This window comes from Melanerpes formicivorus, unplaced genomic scaffold, assembly GCF_026170545.1.
Source record: "Melanerpes formicivorus ecotype bairdi unplaced genomic scaffold, bMelFor1.0.p_v2 SCAF_9, whole genome shotgun sequence".
In the NCBI taxonomy this organism is placed as follows: domain Eukaryota; kingdom Metazoa; phylum Chordata; class Aves; order Piciformes; family Picidae; genus Melanerpes; species Melanerpes formicivorus.
The window spans coordinates 7,140,367-7,161,650 of NW_027142361.1; the positions used below are offsets into that span (position 1 = coordinate 7,140,367).

Genomic DNA, 21,284 nt, shown 5'->3' on the forward strand with positions numbered 1-21,284 from the left:
CATGGGGGGTGGATCTTTGAAAAACTGGGAAAAACATTTAGCACAAGCAACCTGGCTGGTAAATAGTAGAGGTTCAGTGAACCGAGCTGGACCTGCACATTCAGATTTGCTACGGAAAGTAGAAGGTGATAGAGTTCCGGTTGTTAGAGAAAAGAATTTGTTAGATAAAACTGTCTGGGTATTTTCACCCTCAGGAGAGGCTAAACCTGTCCGAAGGGTGGTTTCAGCTGAAGGTCCGGGTCACACTTATTGGGTAATGCAAGAGAATGGTGAAATTCAGTGTATTCCACAAAGAAATTTAACTTTAGCTGAAAGAGGTTAATTTCAAACTGTTGTACAGCTACATCGCGTCCAAAGGAAGAATCAACGAGAAATCTACGGTGCACAAACCCTAAGATCCCTGAGAGCCCTAAGTCAACTAAGAGACCCTGAGATTCCCTGCTTCTCTTTTTCTTTGCTTTGTTGGCGAAGAAATGAACTGTTTTTCATTTTTCTCATTTTCTGATTTCCTTGGACTTTTGAATCATCTACATCTGAGCATAGCCGGAATGGACTATGGACTTTACGTACAACTGTAAATATCGTTATGGACTGGATGGACAGTATGAACAGCCAATGAAATTGTTTAGAAGGGGTGGACTGTGACCGGTTGAGGCTGTCCCCTTAATAAAGGGAATATGGTGGACGGAAGTTGGTAAACAAAAAGAAGGATCTAAACGAATTTCATTGGTAGATTGGGAGGAAGCACCTTCTGAACTGGGAGTGCAGGAGAGTATCCTGGGCATTCCGGCACTTTTCTATCAGTCTTCCTTCTGCTCATCCTTAGGGCAGCAGCTCTCTGTTCTGGGCTTTCGTCCAACACTTGACCTTGAAGACTGATAAACTGCAAGGCCTGTATTAACTGCTTTCCAATTAACACATAACTGCTTCTAACTTTTTTCTCTTTCTCTCTCTTTCTAACCCGCTCTGGGGAAAGGGGGAGAGAGGGGGAAGCGGAGGTGTGGAACCCCCTCAGCAGAGGGGGGAACTCTCATTTCTGTGCTACTTTGTTGTATATCTTTGTATATATTGTAAATATTGTAAATTCTGTAAATTCCCCTGCATATCCTGTATTGCTTTGTAAATATACAGCACCCCCTGCTTTGCTAATTCAGCTGTGAGTTTTTTTTTGCTTTCCCTTCAATTTTCTTTCCCTTTACTTTACAGGGGGGAGGGAGGAGGCTTTTTGGCCTTACCCTTCCAACCGTACGACACTAACCCTCTCTGGGGAAAAGGGGGAGAGAAGGGGGTACAGGGGTGGGGAACCCTCCTCAGCAGAGGAGGGAAATCTCGTTTCTGTGTCACTTTGTTGAATATTTCTGTATATATTGTAAATACTGTAAATTCTGTATATATAGTTCCCTGTGTTCCCTAAACTGCTTTGTAACTGCAGCACACAATCCTTTTGCTAATCAGATGCCAAAAAAAACCCCACCAAACCAACAAACAAAAAAAAACCAGGTGAGAAATACAGGTCAAGCTTTGTTAGCGTGCATTTGAAAATAAAGTCCTCTCTTACAAACCAGTCTAGTTTGCAAAATTTGTCAGTATGATCCGATGTTTATGCATCAAACTAGAATTCCTTTTCAAGCTATCATACTTCTCCCAGGCAACCAGCACCAGAACAAGGGGACACAGTCTCAAGCTGCGCCAGCGGAAGTTTAGGCTTGAGGTGAGGAGAAAGTTCTTCACAGAGAGAGTTGTTAGCCATTGGAATGTGCTGCCCAGGGAGGTTGTGGAGTCACCATCCCTGGAGGTGTTCAAGAGGGGACTGGACGTGGCACTTGGTCATGAGGTCTGTGGTGACAGGTTGGACTTGATGATCTTTGAGGTCTCTTCCAACCTTAGTGATACTGTGATACTTTCAAACTGAAAGTCTTTTATGCAATTCAAACCAAGTGTTTAAAAACCATTTCTGAATGCTGGCACCATTTTTATAATTTGAAAAAGATATACATACAAAATGAAAAATGAGTGCTTTATAAACATTATATATGAAAGAAAATCAACTTCAGCAATATCAAGTGGATATGAGCTGGATATTATCTATACTTGCACCAGTATCTTTCTGCAGTGTTATCCATTATATGAGCTGATTTTATTTTTAGTGCTAAGACCTTGCCAAAATGTTCACTTTCACTAATTTCACAGATTTGGGGTCTCTATACACCAACTTCTATTGAAAAACAAAACCATTTAAATTCACACTACTAATAATTTTCATTCTCTAAGAGCCTTTGGTTACTTTGTATTTCTAAATATAGCAGATAAGAGTACACAGAAATATGCTGTATTCTAAGAGCTTTTATAAACAAGACATTCTAATTTTAGAAGACTCCATTCTGAATAAAGCCTAATTTAATACACAGATATTCTCAAATGCAGTCCACAAAGAGGATAATACTCAGCTCTTCTCAGTGGCATTTAATTCCATCTTACACCGAATGATTTAATATCTACTTTTGCGTAAAATATTTTCTACCAAGTGGAACACTAATCTTTTATTTAAAAAGTAACACACTGGAAATCTGTTAAATTATTTTTAGGTACTAAAATCAAGTCAAAGGTACTTTACACTCACCTGACTCAAGATCCGACCTACATAAGATTAATATTCCTTCAACTACTACCAGGACTGATTGGCTCAAGAATCGGTAATGAAGTTCAGGACCATGATACGTTTTAACACTAAGGATAGCTATCAGAAAAGCTTAGAGAGAATTGGGATAAATCTTCCATTATTTGTGATCCTTAAATCAAGGATGATTTTTTTTTGCCTCCCCAAAATATGTATGTGTTTTATGAACAGGAAATTATTGCCAAATCAAATGTTATAGACTGTGATAGATACTTGGTCAAAATTCTCATTATTCTCCCTTGTAAAGTTAAACATTTATGAATCTGAAAGCTTTCATCTCTAGAACACAACTTTCTATTTAGCTACAAGTTTAAACTAATTAAAGTAATTTTCATCAAAATGTTTTGAGCCTTATATTTATTGGTCTAAAAGCTCTGTAAATTATCATCACAGCCTGTTTTCTTCCTGAGTACATGTTTTGACTTGTACAGTTCTGACAGTATACTCTTCATCAAAGTTCGAACAATCAAGGTAAACCCACTGGCTGTTATTATTCTGCTTGATTCAACTCATTGCAAGTTAAACAAAATTTCTCTATTTTCTCATGCTAAACTATGCTATGAAAATATCCTGGTACAACAAAAAAAAAATTAAAAACTTAGAGTGAATTTGTAAGTCTCACCACCATGGATCTCAGGTTTTGTATGCCTTTTCATCAATGAACTTCAAAATAGTCTAAGTCAGCAAACAAGAAATAGGTAAAATGTTTTGGGATTTGGTTTTTTCCTCTGGTGTTTGGTAAATTATATACTGGAGCTGCGTAAAAACAATGATGCTTTTCTGAAATCAATTATTTAAAATTAAATCTGCTTTGCATCAAAAGTTATTAAAGGTCATTTTAATAAAAATGTTTCATATATATTTGTGTAAAAGCTCTAAAATTCATCATTGCAGCTTGTTTTCTTCCCACACCTCAATTTAGACTCTTGTAATGATGATTGTGTAGATATTCACCCTCAAATGGCTTTATGATGATAACGTGATTTTCAAATTCTTTATCTTCATAGTAGAAAATTATTTTATTAACTTAAAATAGTTACTTGATAACTTCAAATTATCACTTCTGATTACTTCAACAATCATAGGCTATTGAAAAACTCAAGAACGTCATAAACTCTTGATCTTCCAAAACAATGAAATTCAGGAAGCTATACTATGTTCTGTTAAATTTGTACAGTCTGGGACTGAAAAGAAGTTTTAATGGGGTTTGGTCAAGGTAGATCTTCAGCAATATCTGTAATACATCTTCCCTTGTCCTTGATATCAGAGTTTTGGAATACACCATGTTTAGACCAAGAAAAGATGTGTTTGCCATCTCACTCCCAATGAATATTGTTTATTTGAATTAACAGTGGTTTTACAAGTTATTTTACAAAACATATTCTGCTCCTTACCATCCCCAGGGGAATAATCATGAAGAAAAACAGCTTAATATTTTTATAAACACAGCAGTGAAATTGAGTATCAAGCGATTTCTACTTTTCCCCCTCCTTCAGCTGCCTCCTTGAAACTACTTACTTTTTACAACTCTCAGCTATAAGACCATCTCTAATAATCTGCCTTAATTTCCTACTTGTGTATTATTGTCCTCTGGGTCATATTCATATCTAAGAGTGGAAAAGCTCTTGAAAGCAGAGACCCTGTGGATAATCACAAAATCATGGAATGCACTGGGTTTAAATCACAACTTGAAAAAATACATATATATTCTCAGCAACTTAAATCATAACTTAAAAAGCAATATGGATTTTAAGCACTGCCCAGATTTTGTACTCCAAGAACAAGTACCCTTTTTATCTGTTCCATTATCTCTGAAAAGGATGATAGCTATTATTCTCAGAGCAATATTATAAAATTCAAGAGTCTTTCTATGAATAAAGACAATAGCTGGTGCTGAGGTAATAAAGCGCCTCCCTGTGATGGGAATCCATCTGGATCTAAGCTTACATCTCACCACACTAGGTATGTTCACAGCCTTCCTTATTTGTGCTGTACTCCAGTATCAGGCAATGCTTTCAATGATGTCACACAGAAAAGCTACAGAGGAAGTCATCATCTTCCCCAAGGATTAAGGGAAATAGTGAAGAAGGTAATTCATAAAGAGATAAGCAATCCAAAGACACAATTAATGCACACAAAGATCACAGTAAAACAAAATTACACTCCAAAGGAAGAAAAGGGACAAGGATGTATAGGATGGCAAAAGGTATGCAAATGCAGGTAATGGGGACCCACAAGAAAATGGGGTCCAAGTCTAGGCTCATTACAGTGATGTCTGAGACAAAATGAGGCATGAGGAAGACCACACGGTTGCTCTTCCCTAACAGTGTAAGAGAAAATTAAAGGAAAGTGCAAAATCTACTGGCAATCAAAACTACTCTGAAATAAGCTTCTTTTTAGACCACTCTAACAGACAAAGGGTATTTAGCCCTAATCAACACCGGTAAAAAAGTACTCATTAAAACCAAAGGGACGAAGGCCAGCACTGAAAACATTTTACATCACAGACAAGGTGCGGTTTCTCATGGTGCTATGTGTTTCAATTCCAAGTACTTTAAAAAATCAACTATCATATGTTACGTTTTTTAGCTCTGACTTCAATTACTGTACATTGCTGTTTTATTCATAATTAAAGGATAAGCCAGAATTATCTGATGAGAAATTCATGGGAAATCTGCAAAATTTACAGACCTGAACACCAAAAATACAAGCACAACACACAGACATAATACAAAATTTCAGGAATGCACAATGCAGCCAGACATAAAATTAGAATTCCAAAACTGAGAACCAGGACAACAGCTTGAAAAATAAACAATTTTGGAAGCTCCCTTAACAAAGTTCACTCTATTCATGTGTTCATTAAAAGCACTATATATTCTTACATTTAGATCCTGACTGCAGTACTGAAGACAGAAAGGCAAGTCAAGATGCTATGGCATCCCAATACACTGAAAAGACAAATGGAGCTGCGGGAGCATGGTACTGCAGCCCATTCCTCATGCCTGGGAGTCTTAGGCATACCAGGATCTCCAGGATGTCCCCAGACACACTGCAGTCAGCAGGATGTTGTACACATGTGGTGCCTTTTCCAAACAGCAGCAAAGCCAGCTTCATTGCATTGCTTCCATCCCACACAGCCAGCCCAATTTCTGCAGTCTGAGGGGGCAGCCTTCTGTTTTGCTGTGCTCCCTACGCCATCACACCCATTATGACTTGGCCATACCATTCTGACCAGAGTGTATTTTTTTCTAGTTGGTACTATACTATCAACTGTGATTGTTCTGGTACATTGCATCAGGTGAGTGCACACGGGTAACTGTACAATGGGACTGCCAGCACTGGGGACAACTCTAGCGTGTGCTCTGCAGTTGCGAGGTTATGTAATGCTGTGATAGTCTGAGGTAGATACTGCTGGACAACACAGCTGATGTGCTGTCAATAGCTGGATGTTACAGAGCAGAAGGCACATTGAAAAAACAGTGATGCAATTCTATGTACAGGTACACACATGCATGGGGCATGAAGACAGAGCAATCTAGAAAACTCATTAACTACTGCAGTTTTATGTCAAAAAAGTTAGTGGCTTAACTCCCTTTCAGCCCAACAAGGTAAGTATTCAATCCTTAATTAAAAGGCAGGAAAACATAATGAAAATTAAGAATATGTTTCCTTATTTTTCCTTGACAGCAGCATCAGCCCAGACTACTTCATGCTCTGATTGAATGGAGAAGCAAAATGTAATTGAATTTTTAATTAAAATTGATTGCAGTTCACAAATCTGAAATTAACAGTGCTGTTCTAACGCTGTATTAGAAGACCTTTCAAGTAAACTGATGTTAAGTGAACTGTGTTCTTCAGACAGAAAAAGGCCTTCTATCAAGCAAAAGGGTAGTAGTGAAAACTAGTGAGTCTGAAAATGTGTCATAGAAACAAACCACTAGTATGTATTCTGAAAGCGCTAATGAATATGTATTTTACAAAACCTGAACTTCCTCACATACTTGTTTTTCTCTGAATGTGAAGAATCTGTTCCATCATAGTCATAAGTACATCCTTTTCTTCTTCATGAAGAGGTAGTTTAGACTTTAACTTTCCAGCATATGAAGAAAAATAACATCTTTCCACAGAAACATTTGCTAAAAAATATTTTGCCAGCAGAATTGTTAGAATACCTGTATCTCTGAAAATTTGTTACAGGAACATCTGTACATTAACATGGAATTTATTCATACCTTTGGCCTTTTGCTAATTGGCCAAGGCTCTGGCATGCAAGTAATCACATTTTAATGTCAATTAAAAAGGCAGGTTTTAAAATTACCCTGCTATCCGCACGGTTTCCTTGTCAGCCGAAAAGCCCGGGAGGTAGGTAATCGCCGCCCCCCTTCCCCGGCCTTGCTGCTCTGCTTCAAACGATGCGGGATTTGGGAGCGCGGCTTCCCCGCGCTGGTACCCCTGCAGAGGGCGGGAGCTCCGGCTGGCCCGAGAGCTCTGCACGGAGAGGCTCGGGCTCCCCCTCCCTGCCCTAGGAAGGCGGAGAGCCCCTTCCCACTTCAGAAAAGCTTCCGAAAGAGCTCTTCCCGAGGCGGGGGGCGCTGCAGTTGCGTAAGACCGGCCCCCTCCCCTCCTTCTCCCCCCGATCGCCTGCTGGCTTTCCACACGTCGGTGACAGCCAACCTGGGCTGAAGGAAAGACTGGGGAGTGCCGTCCGGGGGGAACACTCCAGCAGAGGAAAGGCTCGCGGGGTTGAGGACATAATGCAGAGGGAGTGTGCGGGGCACCGTGCAGGTGGCTTCATGAAGGGAATGGGCTGCTCGCTGAGAAGAGAGTGTTTCCCCGTAGGGCAGTGGGGAGAGCGGGGCACTCCGGGGGTTGGGGACACCTCCGGGAGGGGCGGGGGAAGCCTTCCACTGGGAGAGCTGGCGGCACAGGCAACCCGGCAGAGGGTAAAGCGCGGGGCGGGGAGACTCGAGATGTATGGGAGCGGGCTGTACGAGAGGCAATGCGGCGCTGGGGATGCCTTCCACATCAAGCCCCGGCCGGAGCCGGCAGCGGGAACCTCGTATTGCTCCGTGTCCCAGCGCGGCACCCGTGCACTGGGGAAGGGTCCCCGCCACAGCGCCGTAATCAGCGCGCTCCCTCAACACCGCACTGCCGGGATCCGGCTCTTCCAAGCGGGGGCCAGGGGCTAAACACCGCTGCAACGCCGAGGGAGAAGACCACTGCCTCACCGGCAGGCACCCCTCGCCCCCGCACACACGGCACATCTTCCCAAGGCGGCCAACTCATATTCAAGCAGTGTTTGCGCGCAAAGTTGCGCTGGCCTGGCTGGCCCCCGCCCGCTCCCTTTCCCTCCGCAGCCGCGCAGCCCCCGGCCTCTGCAGAGCCCTCGCACTCCTCTCCGCTCGGGTCAGCGCGGAAAACGCCTCGCATTCCACACACACACACCCCCACCCACCCCCCGGTCACGATCTGCCTCAACCTGATACTCCTTTTGTTCTGATCTCTGGAAATTAAATTCTCTCTCCTGTCGTCTCCTTTCCCTCCTCCTCTTCCTCACGCCTTCGTGTGGGAAATGACTTGGATCGCACATAAGCTTTTGTAAAATCTCCTCCCACCTCTCATTTTCACTCCGACTGATGCCGAAGTAAATAGCAGGAGCGCGGCACCTCCGCCCCGCACCTTCCGCGCTGGAGGGGCGAGGTGAGCGCACTCACTCGCAAACGGTACCCGAGGCATGTCCTGCAGACAGCTCGCGTGTTAAATAAAATAAAATAATAATAAAATTAAAAACATTTCTTACAGGCAACAAGAATACCAGTAACGCGATCGCAAGGATCGGGAGCACTTCTGCCTCCCCAGTGGGTGTGATGACCTTGCGAGGACTGCTCCTGCTCTTCGGCTTTGCACGGTCTTTTTTCCCTACTGGAAAAAAATAAGGACCGTTGCGCTATGTCTTTTCACACGCACGCCAGCGACATCCACTTTCACCAGAACACTTCCAAGCGCAAATTGTTAAGCGACAGATCAGTGTTTCCTTTTGATGTTGTCGGTATTTATATCCGGATCGATGCGCGATTCGGTCGCTTATCTCGCAACAGTTCACGGCGAATCGCTGCGGACACAATTTCCCTTCATCTCCCTCGCGAAACAACGAGTCCCGTATACGGAGCAGCGAGGACCGATCGTGCCTATTAACTTTCCCGGTAAGCATGATCCCCGAGCGCGAAGGAGCGGCCGCGCTGACCACACCGCTCCCGGCAGCCCCCTCCTCAGCCCCCGCCGCGCCTCAACCCCGGGAGGGAAAGCCCCGTGTGGGGCAACCCCAGCCAGCATCGTCCCTCCCGGTCTCGCTGCCAGCTGGGCAGCTCCGCCACCGGCACTCCGGCAAGTGCTCCCGCCCGCACCTCGCCCGGCGGACGGATGCCATCCCGGGGCCACCCTCCCCCGATTTATCCCCGCGCCGCCGGCGGCACTCGAGACGCACTTACAGAAGGCGCCGAGAGCTATCCGCGGTGCGGAGGAGGGCGCTGGGCCGCGAGGTCCCGCCGAGGTGCTGGGGCCGGAGGGACGGCGGCTCGGTGCGCGCCCGCCCGCCGCTCACGCCGCAGCTCACTCCGCGCCGCCGCCGCGCGCGCGCCCCCGCTCCGCCCCGCGCGCCGCCCGCCCGCACTGCAGACCGCCGCCACGCGCCGCCACGCGCACGCGCCCGGAGCATGAGCGCGGTCTTGAGGGAGGGAGGGAGAGAGGGAATGAAGAAGGGAGAGAGGGAATGAAGAAGGGAGAGAGGGAACGAAGGAGGAAGACAGGGAAGCAAGGCGAGAGAGAGAGGAGGAAGGAGGGAAGAAGAGAGAGAAGGAAGAAAAGAAAGAGAGCGTAGGCACGGTTGTTAGGGACGTGGCGTCAGCGGGAAGGAGCGCGAAAAGGCGGGAAGAAACAGGGGACGCCTCAGGGCGAGCAGAAGTGGGGACCAGAGGCCCGTGGGAAGGCTGAGGAGAGGGACAGGATGACCTGAGGGGGTCGGGGCTGCTGACTCCGCCTCAGTGGGGTGACCCTGGTGTTGTGGCACCGGTACCCTATGCGTGGAGCCAGCCACCTGTAGCCATCACTTGCGTGTGGAGGCACCATCATCTTTCATTGGTGGCCCTTTTTCACAAACCTCTTACAACAGCTTGGATGTTGATGTTCATTTCCATAATGTTCTTCATGTGTTTGATATAAAACTCAACTGATCATGCCCATCAATAAACTAATCCAGCTGATGTTGCCCTTCCCTTGCTGTTGTCGCTGTTGTAGTACTTGCTGTGCTGGCAGGAGTGAAGATTGAGGCTCTTTCCCTAGACCTTACGCAGCACATAACTAATTGGTAGGCCCCTTCTAAGGCAAAGGCATACATAAGTGTTTACTTTCATGCATGAGATGTTCTGTTTACAATACATAAATTAAGCATATTTAGCATGTCCTAAGCGTAATGCTAGAGAAAGCAGACAGATACACCAAGGAGGTGAAAGGAGGGCAAAATAATTGCATATATAAAAAGAGACTGTCTAAATTAAGCCATGCCCATTTTTACGGAATAAATAAACAAACAATAAGATTGTATAATACATGATGGATGGTAAAAATTCTTAGTTTATTGTTGAAATGCCCAGATAATTCAATTGTAACACAGATGCATGTGCGAGGTGTTGCACAAATACAGAAGTATTTTCAGTTTGCTAATGCAGGTAGTTTCATAAGTTATCTTCGTGTAATGAGCAAAACTCACCAATTTCACACACAGAATTACTTTTTGTGCTTAATAATTTTAAGATTTTATGCTTTTGTGGAATTTCCCTGTGCATTCCACTTCCTCAGTTCATAGAATCATAGAATCAACAAGGTTGGAAAATACCTCAAAGATCATCAAGTCCAACCTGTCACCCAAGACCTCATGACTACTAGACCATGGCACCAAGTGCCACGTCCAATCCCTTCTTGAACGCCTCCAGGGACGGTGACTCCACCACCTCCCTGGGCAGCCCATACCAATGGCTAACAACTCTCTCTGTGAAGAATTTTCTCCTCACCTCGAGCCTAATCCTCACATTTTGATTATGTGCAAACAATGCAGCCTGAATATGCTAAAAATTTAGGTTGATACCAGACTTTGCACAAACAATTAGGAGGTGATTCACTTAACTGAGTATCTCTGAAATTCCTGGTTTAATTGTTCTGATTAATTTAAATTGCTTTCTGTCATCTTCATATTTTGCTACCTCATTGCTTGCTTGGCCTGCCAGATCATTGAAAATAATCTTTAGCATAATGGAAGTTAGAGTGCTGTGGCATCAGCTTGGTAAGTTATAACCATGTTGTTCCTTCATATTTTCTGTCTCTCTTTTTCAGTTCTTTATAAGTTTGTCTTTTACCATCACAGTGCAACATTAATTCTATGTGACCTGTTTCAGTTGTGTCCATATTGCAGTTACTGCATAACTTGACCTCATCTTGATAAACTCTTCTGTTGGCAGCAGTGTAGCTACAGGAGTGCTGAGCTCCATGTTGACTGTTAGATCAGGTATTTACTTGGGTATTGCTGATTCATTCTTTCACAGCTACTGAGGTAACAAGATCTCAGCTGGCTTATTGAATGCTAGCTTAGGGTTGTCTGCTGGGTGTCTGGCACTTGTAGAATACATGCTTTTCAATATCATTGGGGGTTATCCTTTACAAAAAAGATGCTGAACATTTTCTTGCCCATAAAAAGTGAAAATTGTGGGCCAAATTGTAAAACATTGTGGCTAAAGCACATTTAAATAGGACTTTCATATGTCTTTTTTTTTTTTCATTGGATTTAGTGGCAGATTTCCCATCTACTATTAAAAAAAACCAACAAAACAACCAAAACAAACCATACCCACCCCAAAACCAGATGAAACAGAAGATACTATCTATGGTGTTTTCAAGTATGACCTTCCCTGTCTACCTGTAGATAATTCTGTATAAAACCAAAATTACAGAGACACTGTTTTCAAATGCATGCAAACATGGTGCTCCTTCAAAAACACAAGTACTCTGAGGTATTATTCAGAAAGCTTTGTCTTATTTTTCTCATTTATTACATCACAGTAACAATGCAATACAAAATCCTGTTTGAAAAGTAAATATACTTTAGAAGGGTAAATATATTTTTAGAGGGTAGAGAGGCTTTGCAGAGAGACCTTGACAGGCTGGACAGATGGGCAGAGTCCAACGGCATGAGATTTAACGCATCCAAGTGCCGGGTTCTGCACATTGGCCACAACAACCCCATGCAGTGCTACCGGCTGGGGTCAGAGTGGCTGGAGAGCAGCCAGGCAGAGAGGGACCTGGGGGTACTGGTTGATGGTAGGCTTAACATGAGCCTGCAGTGTGCCCAGGCAGCCAAGAGGGCCAATGGCATCCTGGCCTGCATTAAGAACAGTGTGGCCAGCAGGAGCAGGGAGGTCATTCTGCCCCTGTACACTGCACTGGTTAGGCCACACCTCGAGTACTGTGTCCAGTTCTGGGCCCCTCAGTTTAGGAAGGATGTTGACTTGCTGGAACGAGTCCAGAGAAGGGCAAGAAAGTTAGTGAGGGGCTTGGAACACAAGCCCTATGAGGAGAGACTGAGGGAGCTGGGGCTGCTTAGCCTGGAGAGGAGGAGACTCAGGGGTGACCTTATTGCTCTCTACAACTACCTGAAGGGGGGTTGTAAACAGGCAGAGGTTGGTCTCTTCTCCCAGGCAGCCAGCACCAGAACAAGAGGACACAGTCTCAGGCTGCGCCAGGGGAAGTTCAGGCTGGAGGTCAGGAGGAAGTTTTACACGGAGAGAGTGATTGCCCATTGGAATGGGCTGCCTGGGGAGGTGGTGGAGTCGCCGTCACTGGAGGTGTTCAGGAGGAGACTTGACAGGGTGCTTGGTTACATGGGTTAGTTGATTGGGTGGTGTTGGGTGATAGGTTGGACGCGATGATCTTGAAGGTCTCTTCCAACCTGGTTTATTCTATTCTATACATAAACCCTCTCCTTTCATAGTATTACTGCTTAGTGCAAAATGCCAATGAAACAGCTTCATTTTGCTGTAAATCAACAATTTAATTATTATTGCTTATTAGATGATGCATTGTGTTGTCATTAACGAGGTAATGACATTATCAACAATTGTGCTATTATGACATGTCTTACACTGTGCTGTCCTACATGGCACACAGTTACTGAAGGCTTTTGTAAGAAGCTGGATGTAAAAGTTTGGCAGTTCAAACCATTAGCATTTTCAGCCACTTAATGTTAATTTTTTATCTGTGTAGATGATAATACTGTATTTTAGACTGTGGAGAATTACAGCCACTCAATGCACTTACTTATCATATAGATATCGGATCCTTCATTTTCTTGTTATACAGTTGGATTTTGCAAATGAAACTTATTGTTTCCATTTAGCAGCTTCAAATCTATTTTGAAACTAAAGAACAGATTGCTCATAATGGAGATGCTGCAATTTAAACAAAATTGGGATATGACTCAAAGTTTTCTCTTTAGTATATATTTTTTTTAACATCAGAATGTACAGTAAATATAAGATTCTTAGCTTATGAATGAATAGCATAGAAGTGATGGTACATGTTGGTACCCATGGTTTGCATGGGTCTTCTTTAGGCTTTGAATTCTCAATGTTCTGCTTATGCTTTTGAAAGAAGCTAAGCAATGCCCTAAGCCTCTGATCTTGTCAAGGGAGATAGATAGGCATCTCCAGAGGGAAATCCAAAATCTAATGAAATCAAGGACCTTCCTCTCCCTTTTTCTCTCCCTTCTTTGCTCCAGTGTGGAGAATTCAATATTAAAAGACGCAGTAGTCTCTGAGAGGAGTCACTGTCTCAGCAGGCAGCTTACTGGTAATGAGATTTTAAAAAATTATTTTCTTTAGCATGACCTCCTGTTTTACAGACACCAGTTTAACTGCAGAATACCATTTCAGGGGTTACACTTTCCCCCTCTTCCTTTTATACTCAATACTTGCTAAGAATATATTTGCATACCTATTTTACATGAATCAACAGCAGAACAAATATAATGAGAAGGAATTTGAGTCTATATCTGCATCTGTAGCTGTGCACTTTCTGTTCTGCCAGGCCTTTTGCAGGAATTATTTCCTCTCTCTTCTGTGTTTGTTGTCTTCATACAGTTTCTCCATGCTGAAATATACTTGTCTGTTATATGGGGAACTGAAAGCAGCAATGCGGCTGCAAGGATTGGCAGAAGGGAGCTGCTTCAAGGCTCTGTGATTAAATGAAGTTACTGCAACATGCTGCAATTGGAAAAGGGTGAAATTCTTGATGCTCAGAAGCAAACAATGAGTGGGAGATTATCCTCTTCAAAATGACAGTAGATTGTCTTGCTTCTTTAATGTACCATATACAATTATAGGAAAATTACATTTTTATGTGTATGTATTGTCTTTCATGTTCATTTCTCATTCATTTTTAAAAATAATGTCCCTAAAAATAGAGATAAAACATAATGTACTTTACTAATATTTTTTTCTTTCTGAAATGTTTTGATTTTATGTATACATATTTTTTTTATGTGTTAGGCCAAATAATTTATCATTCAGTCTTTTTAATAATGAGATTATGTATTAGACTTCAGTTTCTCAGGCTTGTGGAATGAAATGTAAAAAAACTCCACCATTTATGTAACATCGTCCCTGGTGTTGTGTAATACAGTCACAACGGAGGAGTGTATGAAATGCCTAACTTTAGATACCTACATCTGATAGGTAAATTACTTTCCTATTTCCTTTCATTGCCTCTGATGTCAATAAAAATAAAAGGAATCCCTGACAGGGTGATTCAGACCAGGAACCTGGACCAAGAGTCACAAAAAACATATCTTTCACTGTAGGCATCTAAACGAAGTCTCTAAAGCTAAATGGCACAATCCCAGGTTTCACTCCAGTAGTCTGTTTCCCACAGAAGCTGTTCCAGTTGTTCCTGAGTGAGGCATTTACTCAAGTGGAAATAAAAGGTTGACATTCTGGACCTGAGAAATACAAGCTTCAAGTAAATAATGGGTGTTTAGAAGGATAGGAATGACAAAACTCAGAAGCATTTAATTTCCTTCAAAGGTCCTAAACATAGCATTGCACTTTGCTCTGCCGTTTAGCTCAAGGCAGATCTCTTGCATATACAAAATAATTCCTGTAAAGTCAAAATGGTCATGTTATCTTGAGATGTTCCAAGAAGGCTTTGTTTGATTATTTGTGTTTGCTTATTTGATCCACAAGAGATTGTCTTCAGCTAAAATATTATGAGTGTGTGTAAAAACTTTGAATGCAGCTATAGAAAAAAATTAGAAAGGAAATAAAGGAACTGGTCTCAAATTTCAGATAGGTTAGCAGATTTATTATAATGAAATACGTAGTTTTACTAACACACATCAAAACAAACAATGTGGTATCTAACCTGTTTTGGACACCAGATTATCTGATTCAGTTTGCTTGCATTTTTTGTAATTATTTTTATTTTATTATTATTAATGTTTGTCATAAGGCTCTGTATGATTAATAACACACTTGTGTGCTGTGATATGAATGTATTTTCTACTAAAAAATGATGGGGAGGGTAAATTAAAGGTTGCAGCAGGACTGTTTGCTTGCTTATGGACAAAATGTACTCAAACCTTGAGAAACCTGTAGGTATTTTTTATAATTAAACTGTACTGTGAGACATGATGACTTATTATAATGGTCTGTATTTCAGAAGTAATACTTTTTAATATAATTTTGTTTGAGAAAGCAGCAGTGAATCGGCAGTCTTGGACCATAATCACAAGAGCAGGATGTACTGCTAAGACTGGAGATGCATCTCAGAAAGTAGGCTAGTGGACATAAAGTTCAAAACCAACAGACAGAAATGCTCATCAGAGAAAAGAGATGTTAAACAAAACATTGAAAAAATATTTTATAATTCCATTTGCAATGAAATCTTTCCATCTATAATACTAGCTCATCTTTTTCTGTATCAGCCCATAAGTGGCAGTCTTCTACACATACCTTTCCAGTTGCCAACATCTCCATTTGTCAAAATCATGACGCTGTTTCTCTCCCCAAAAAGATTGCACAGCATCTAGTCTGGTACCTGGTATCAGAGATATCAGCTTAGAATCTTGTCAAAAGCAAAGCAGTTAAACAGTGTTTCTTTCACGGGAATACCTCCCTTGCTCATAGTTTCAAGTAGGAACATGTAGAGCTGGAGTATACATTTCAATCAAGATACATGTACCGATGAGCTCCTTAGTCACAGAATTGTTGTTATTAAGTAACTTTTATCAGTGAATTCTGTAACTTCCTGTTGCAGTGATTTCCACAGTTAGCTATGCTTTAAATATGTGAAAAAAATGTTCACCCATACCATTAATACATAACCTGTTTTTCACATTTGGTGGTGAAAAATGTATTGCCACACTGAAAACAATATATTTGAAAACACAGATTTATAAACATTTATTAAATTACATAATATGCAAATACAAGAAATATTAATACTAAACTAGCTGTATTGATTTTCGTTCCTTATCTGATAAAAAAATAAAAACAAGCAAAACCCCAACCACTTATTTTAAGCTTGTAAACAAGTATTCTATAGCATATCTCATCCCCATGTACACTTGCTGCAGAATTCAAGGGACTTCCCCCTAAGTCAGACTTCAGGGATCACTTGGGGTATACATGTGATGATGGATATTTAAACTTGATCCTCAGAGGACGAAGAGGGGTGATGCCCTCAGAACCTCCCTCCTAAAACTCTTCAGAGCTTGAAAAGCTTCATCTACAAGACTTATTATAGATGGTTTAGCCCAACATCAAATACTATTCCAGTGTTTTTGTTTTCCCAAAGCTTCATGAACACCTTCCACTCCCTTTTGAAACCCTGTGGTTTGCCCTTATTGTAAGATTACCACCCATTCTGCCTTTCCTCTCAGGTCCCTGCATGACTGTCCTGAGTCACTATTTACTTCTTCATCCCAGGAATCTACCATGCTCTCTGCTGCACTGAATAGCCCATTATATGGGACACAAGGCCTCTTCCACAATAACTGGTTGCTCCCAGAGTAAGACTATACTAAAAAGTAAGAGAGAGTAGCTGTGTACATATTATACTTTAAAGTTCAAATGTGGCTTTTTATCTTATGTAAGAGAATTTTAGTATTTTTACTTGCTCTTGTGATTTGTTCTGCATTGGTAGAAAAGTAAACTAAGCACAAAGAGGAAGAGTCTGGTGTAGCTATCATAAATAAATGATTATGTAGCAAGCCAGAAACCTACAAATACATGCAGCAGATACTTCTCAGAACTGTTGTCTAAAGCATTATCAACTTTTCTAGGCATGTTTATAATTTTGTGGTTGCCTGAGATATCTGGAGATTAATGGAAACTATTCATGCATAGTTCCATACACTTGGTTAGCTTATCCAAATTAAGTGTACTTTCTGCAATTTTTTTCCCATTTTTAAAATGGATTTTTATTTGTTTTTAACAATTTGGTAGTTAATTTCATGTTACTGTACAATGTGCAGTTAATTTCCCCCCAGTTTTCAGGTTCTTTACTGATCACAATTTTTGAGTAAGTTGATATTAATTTAAAACAAACTCACTGCAAGAAAATGACTGCCCCTAGATCATTTTTGTATGATTGCAGGCTGCTGCAAACTGGGTTGCTGTCGTAGGGTTGGGGGAAAGGCCAGGGCCCTCCCTCCCACACTGTGAGTAGAGTGAAGAAAATTGAAGGGAAAGAAAAAAAAAAACCTCACAGCCGAATTAGCAAAGGAGTGGGTGCTGTATATTTACAAAGCACTTTAGGGAAACACAGGGAAATATATACAGAATTTACAGTATTTACAATATATACAGAAATATACAACAAAGTAGCACAGAAATGAGAGTTACCCCCTCTGCTGAGGGGGGGTTCCCAACCTCTGCTCCCCCTTCTCTCCCCCTTTCCCCAGAGAGGGTTAGAAAGAGAGGAAAAAAGAAACTGTTAATTAAAAAGCAGTTATGTGTTAGAATGTTAGAAGAGGCCTCACGCTTCATCTGCTTCAAGGTCAAGCCTGGCCGAAAGCCCAGAACGCTGTGAGCTACAAAGGGGGAAAAGCAAAACTGAAGGAAAAGTGCAGGAATGCCCAGGATTCTCTGCTGTACTCCCAGTTCAAAAGGTGCTTCCCCCCAATCTACCAATGAAATTAGTTTAGATCCGTCTTTCGTTTACAAACATCCGACCACAAAATCCCCTTCCTTAAGGGGACAGCCTCAAACGGTCACAGTCCACCCCTTCTAAACAATTTCATTGGCTGTTCACACTGTCCATCCAATCCAAAACGATATTTACAGTTCGTAAGTAAAGTTCATAGTCCATTCCGGCTATACTCAGATGCAGATGATTCAAAAGTCAAAAAAAATCAGAAAATGAGAAAAATGGAAAACAGCTTCTTTCTTCGCCGATGAAGCAAAGAAAAGGGAAGCAAGGATTCTCAGGGTCTCTTAGTTGACACAGGGCTCTCAGGGTTCTCAGGGTTCGTGCACCGTAGATTCCTCGTTGATTCTTCCTTTGGACGTGATGTAGCTGTACAACAGTTTGAAATTAACCTCTTTCATCCAAAGTTAAATTTCTTTGTGGCATACACTGAATTTCACCATTCTCTTGCATTACCCAATAAGTGTGACCCGCACCTTCAGCTGAAACCACCCCTCAGACAGGTTTAGCCTCTCCTGAGGGTGAAAATACCCAGACAGTTTTACCTAACAGATTCTTTTCTCTAACAACCGGAACTCTATCACCTTCTACTTTCTGTAGGAAATCTGAATGTGCAGGTCCAGCTCGGTTCACTGAACCTCTACTATTTACCAGCCAGGTTGCTTGTGCTAAATGTTTTTCCCAGTTTTTCAAAGATCCACCCCCCATGGCTTTAAGAGTGGTCTTCAACAAACCGTTGTAGCGTTCAATCTTCCCTGAACCTGGTGCATAGTAGGGAATATGGAATATCCACTCAATACCGTGCTCTTTTGCCCAGTTCTTTACAAGGTTGTTCTTGAAATGACTTCCATTGTCTGACTCAATCCTCTCTGGAGTTCCGTGTCTCCACAGGATTTGTCTCTCCAGACCGAGAATGGTGTTGCATGCAGTTGCATGTGGAACTGGATAAGTTTCCAACCATCCAGTGTTCAGCTCTGCCATAGTAAGCACGTATTGCTTACCAGAACGAGAATGTGGTAGAGTATTGTAGTCAATCTGCCAAGCTTCACCATATTTGTACTTGGACCATCTGTCACCATACCACAAGGGTTTAAGTCATTTTGCCTGCTTAATAGCAGCACAAATGTCACAATCATGGATGACTTGTGTGATAGCATCCATGGAAATGTCTATGGATCTGTCACGAGCCCATTGGTATATTGCATCTCTGCCTTGATGTCCTGACGAATCATGAGACCACCGAGCTAAGAATATCTCACCTCGTTGTTTCCAGTCAAGATCAAGATTAGAGTCCATGTCTACTTGAGAAACTCTTGCAGCTATATCTGCCTGATGGTTGTGTTGCTGTTCCTCAGTAGCTTTGCTCTTAGGAATGTGAGCATCGATGTGTCTCATTTTCACTGGAATTCTCTTGATTTGATCAGCAATGTCCTGACACAGATTGGCTGCCCAAATGGGTTTTCCTTTCCTCTGCCAACCACTCTTCTTCCAGTTCTTTAGCCAACCCCATAGAGCATTGGCTCCCATCCATGAGACAGTGTAGAGATAAAGCTATGCCCATCTCTCACGTTCAGCTACGTTGAGAGCTTGCTGTACAGCTTTTACCTCTGTGAACTGACTGGATTCTCCTTCTCCATCCCTCGCCTCTGCAACTCAACGTGTTGCACTCCACACTGCAGACTTCCACCTTCGCTTGTTTCCAACAAGACGACAGGAACCGTCTGTGAACAAAGCATATTTCTTTTCATCATCAGAGAGGTCATTGTAAGGAGGAGCTTCCTCAGCACGAGTTACTTTCTCCTCTGGAGGTTTAGCACAGTTGGTACCTTCAGGCCAACTTGAGATCACCTCCACTAGACCAGGTCTTTCAAGATTTCCCATTCGAGCTCTCTGTGTTATCAGAGCCATCCACTTAGACCATGTTGAGTCTGTGGCATGATGTGGTGTGGATCCTTTGCCTTTGAACATCCCATTCAAAACTGGTAATCTGGGAGCTAGAAGAAGTTGTGATTCAGTTCCAATCACTTCAGAAGATGCTTTCACTCCTTCATAGGCAGCTAAGATTTCTTTCTCTGTTGGAGTATAATTAGCCTCTGAACCTCTGTAACCTCGACTCCAGAAACCAAGAGGTCGTCCACGTGTCTCACCTGAAGCTTTTTGCCACAAGCACCAGGTTGGACCATTGTCACTTGCAGCCGTGTACAAAATGTTCTTAATGTCTGGACCATCTCGGACAGGTCCCAGACCCATGGCTTGAATCACTTCTTGCTTTATCTGGTCAAAGGCTGCTTGTTGCTTTCGAGTCACTTCATACAGAGGTTTCACAATCTGACTGTATCCAGGAATGTGTAGTCTCCAAAATCCCACTATTCCTAAGAAACGTAGGGTCTCTTGCTTGTTTGTGGGACTTGCCATGGTAGAGACTCTATTTACCACATCCACTGGAATGTGTCGGCGTCCATCCTGCCACCGCACTCCTAGAAACTGAATCTCTGTGGTAGGTCCTTTCACCTTGTCTCGTTTGATAGCAAAACCTGCATTCAGAAGAATGTCAATGATTTTGTTACCTTTCTCGAAGACTTCCTCAGCAGTTTTACCCCAGACGATGATATCATCGATGAACTGGATGTGTTCTGGAGCACCGCCTTTCTCCAGAGCATCGTGGATCACTGCATGACAGATGCTTGAGCTGTGGATCCAGCCCATTGGCAGTCTGTTGAAAGTGTACTGGATTCCTCTCCAGGTGAAAGCAAACTGAGGCCTGCATTCCTCTGCTATGGGAATAGAGAAAAATGCATTAGCAATGTCTATGGTAGCATACCATTTGGCCTCTTTGGATTCCAGCTCATACTGCAGTTCCATCATGTCTGGTACTGCTGCACTCATAGGTGGTGTCACTTCATTCAGGGCTCGGTAGTCTACCGTCAGACGCCAGTCTCCATTCTGCTTCCGCACAGGCCACACTGGACTGTTGAAAGGTGAATGAGTTTTGCTGACGACTTTCTGACTCTCCAACTGACGAATTAGATTCTGAATGGGCAACAAAGAGTCACGGTTGGTTCTGTATTGTCTGTGATGCACAGTCTGAGAAGCAACCGGCAATTTAATGTCCTGTATCTTATGTTGTCCCACAACTGCAGATTCATCAGAAAGCTCAGGTCTAGCAGACAGCTTCAATTTTTGTCCATCAGTTTCTACTGAAGCTACTCCAAAAGCCCATTTGTAACCTCTAGGGTCTTTGGAACGCCCTTCTCTCAGAAAATCAATTCCCAAAATACAAGGTGCATCAGGTCCGGTCACAACTGTATGCTTCCTCCATTGTTTACCAGTTAAACTTATGTTAACCTCTACTTTA

General features: G+C 42.4%; 1 protein-coding gene across 5 annotated transcripts in view; it reads right to left on the minus strand.

Moving 5' to 3' along the window:
* The window catches only part of VSNL1 (visinin like 1), a 199,211-nt gene extending 189,933 nt beyond the window's left edge, over positions 1 to 9,278 (minus strand). For 2 of the 5 annotated variants that reach the window (XM_068143002.1, XM_068143001.1), the window contains exons 1-2: positions 9,169 to 9,278; positions 8,481 to 8,602 (exon numbers count right to left, since the gene is read on the minus strand). The gene's annotated coding sequence lies outside the window, so the exon portion shown is untranslated. Of the gene's footprint in view, positions 1 to 8,159; positions 8,179 to 8,480; positions 8,603 to 9,168 lie in introns of those variants that run through there. The other 3 variants (XM_068143005.1, XM_068143003.1, XM_068143004.1) reach the window with 2 other exon arrangements.
* Between the last annotated feature and the right edge of the window lie 12,006 nt (positions 9,279 to 21,284).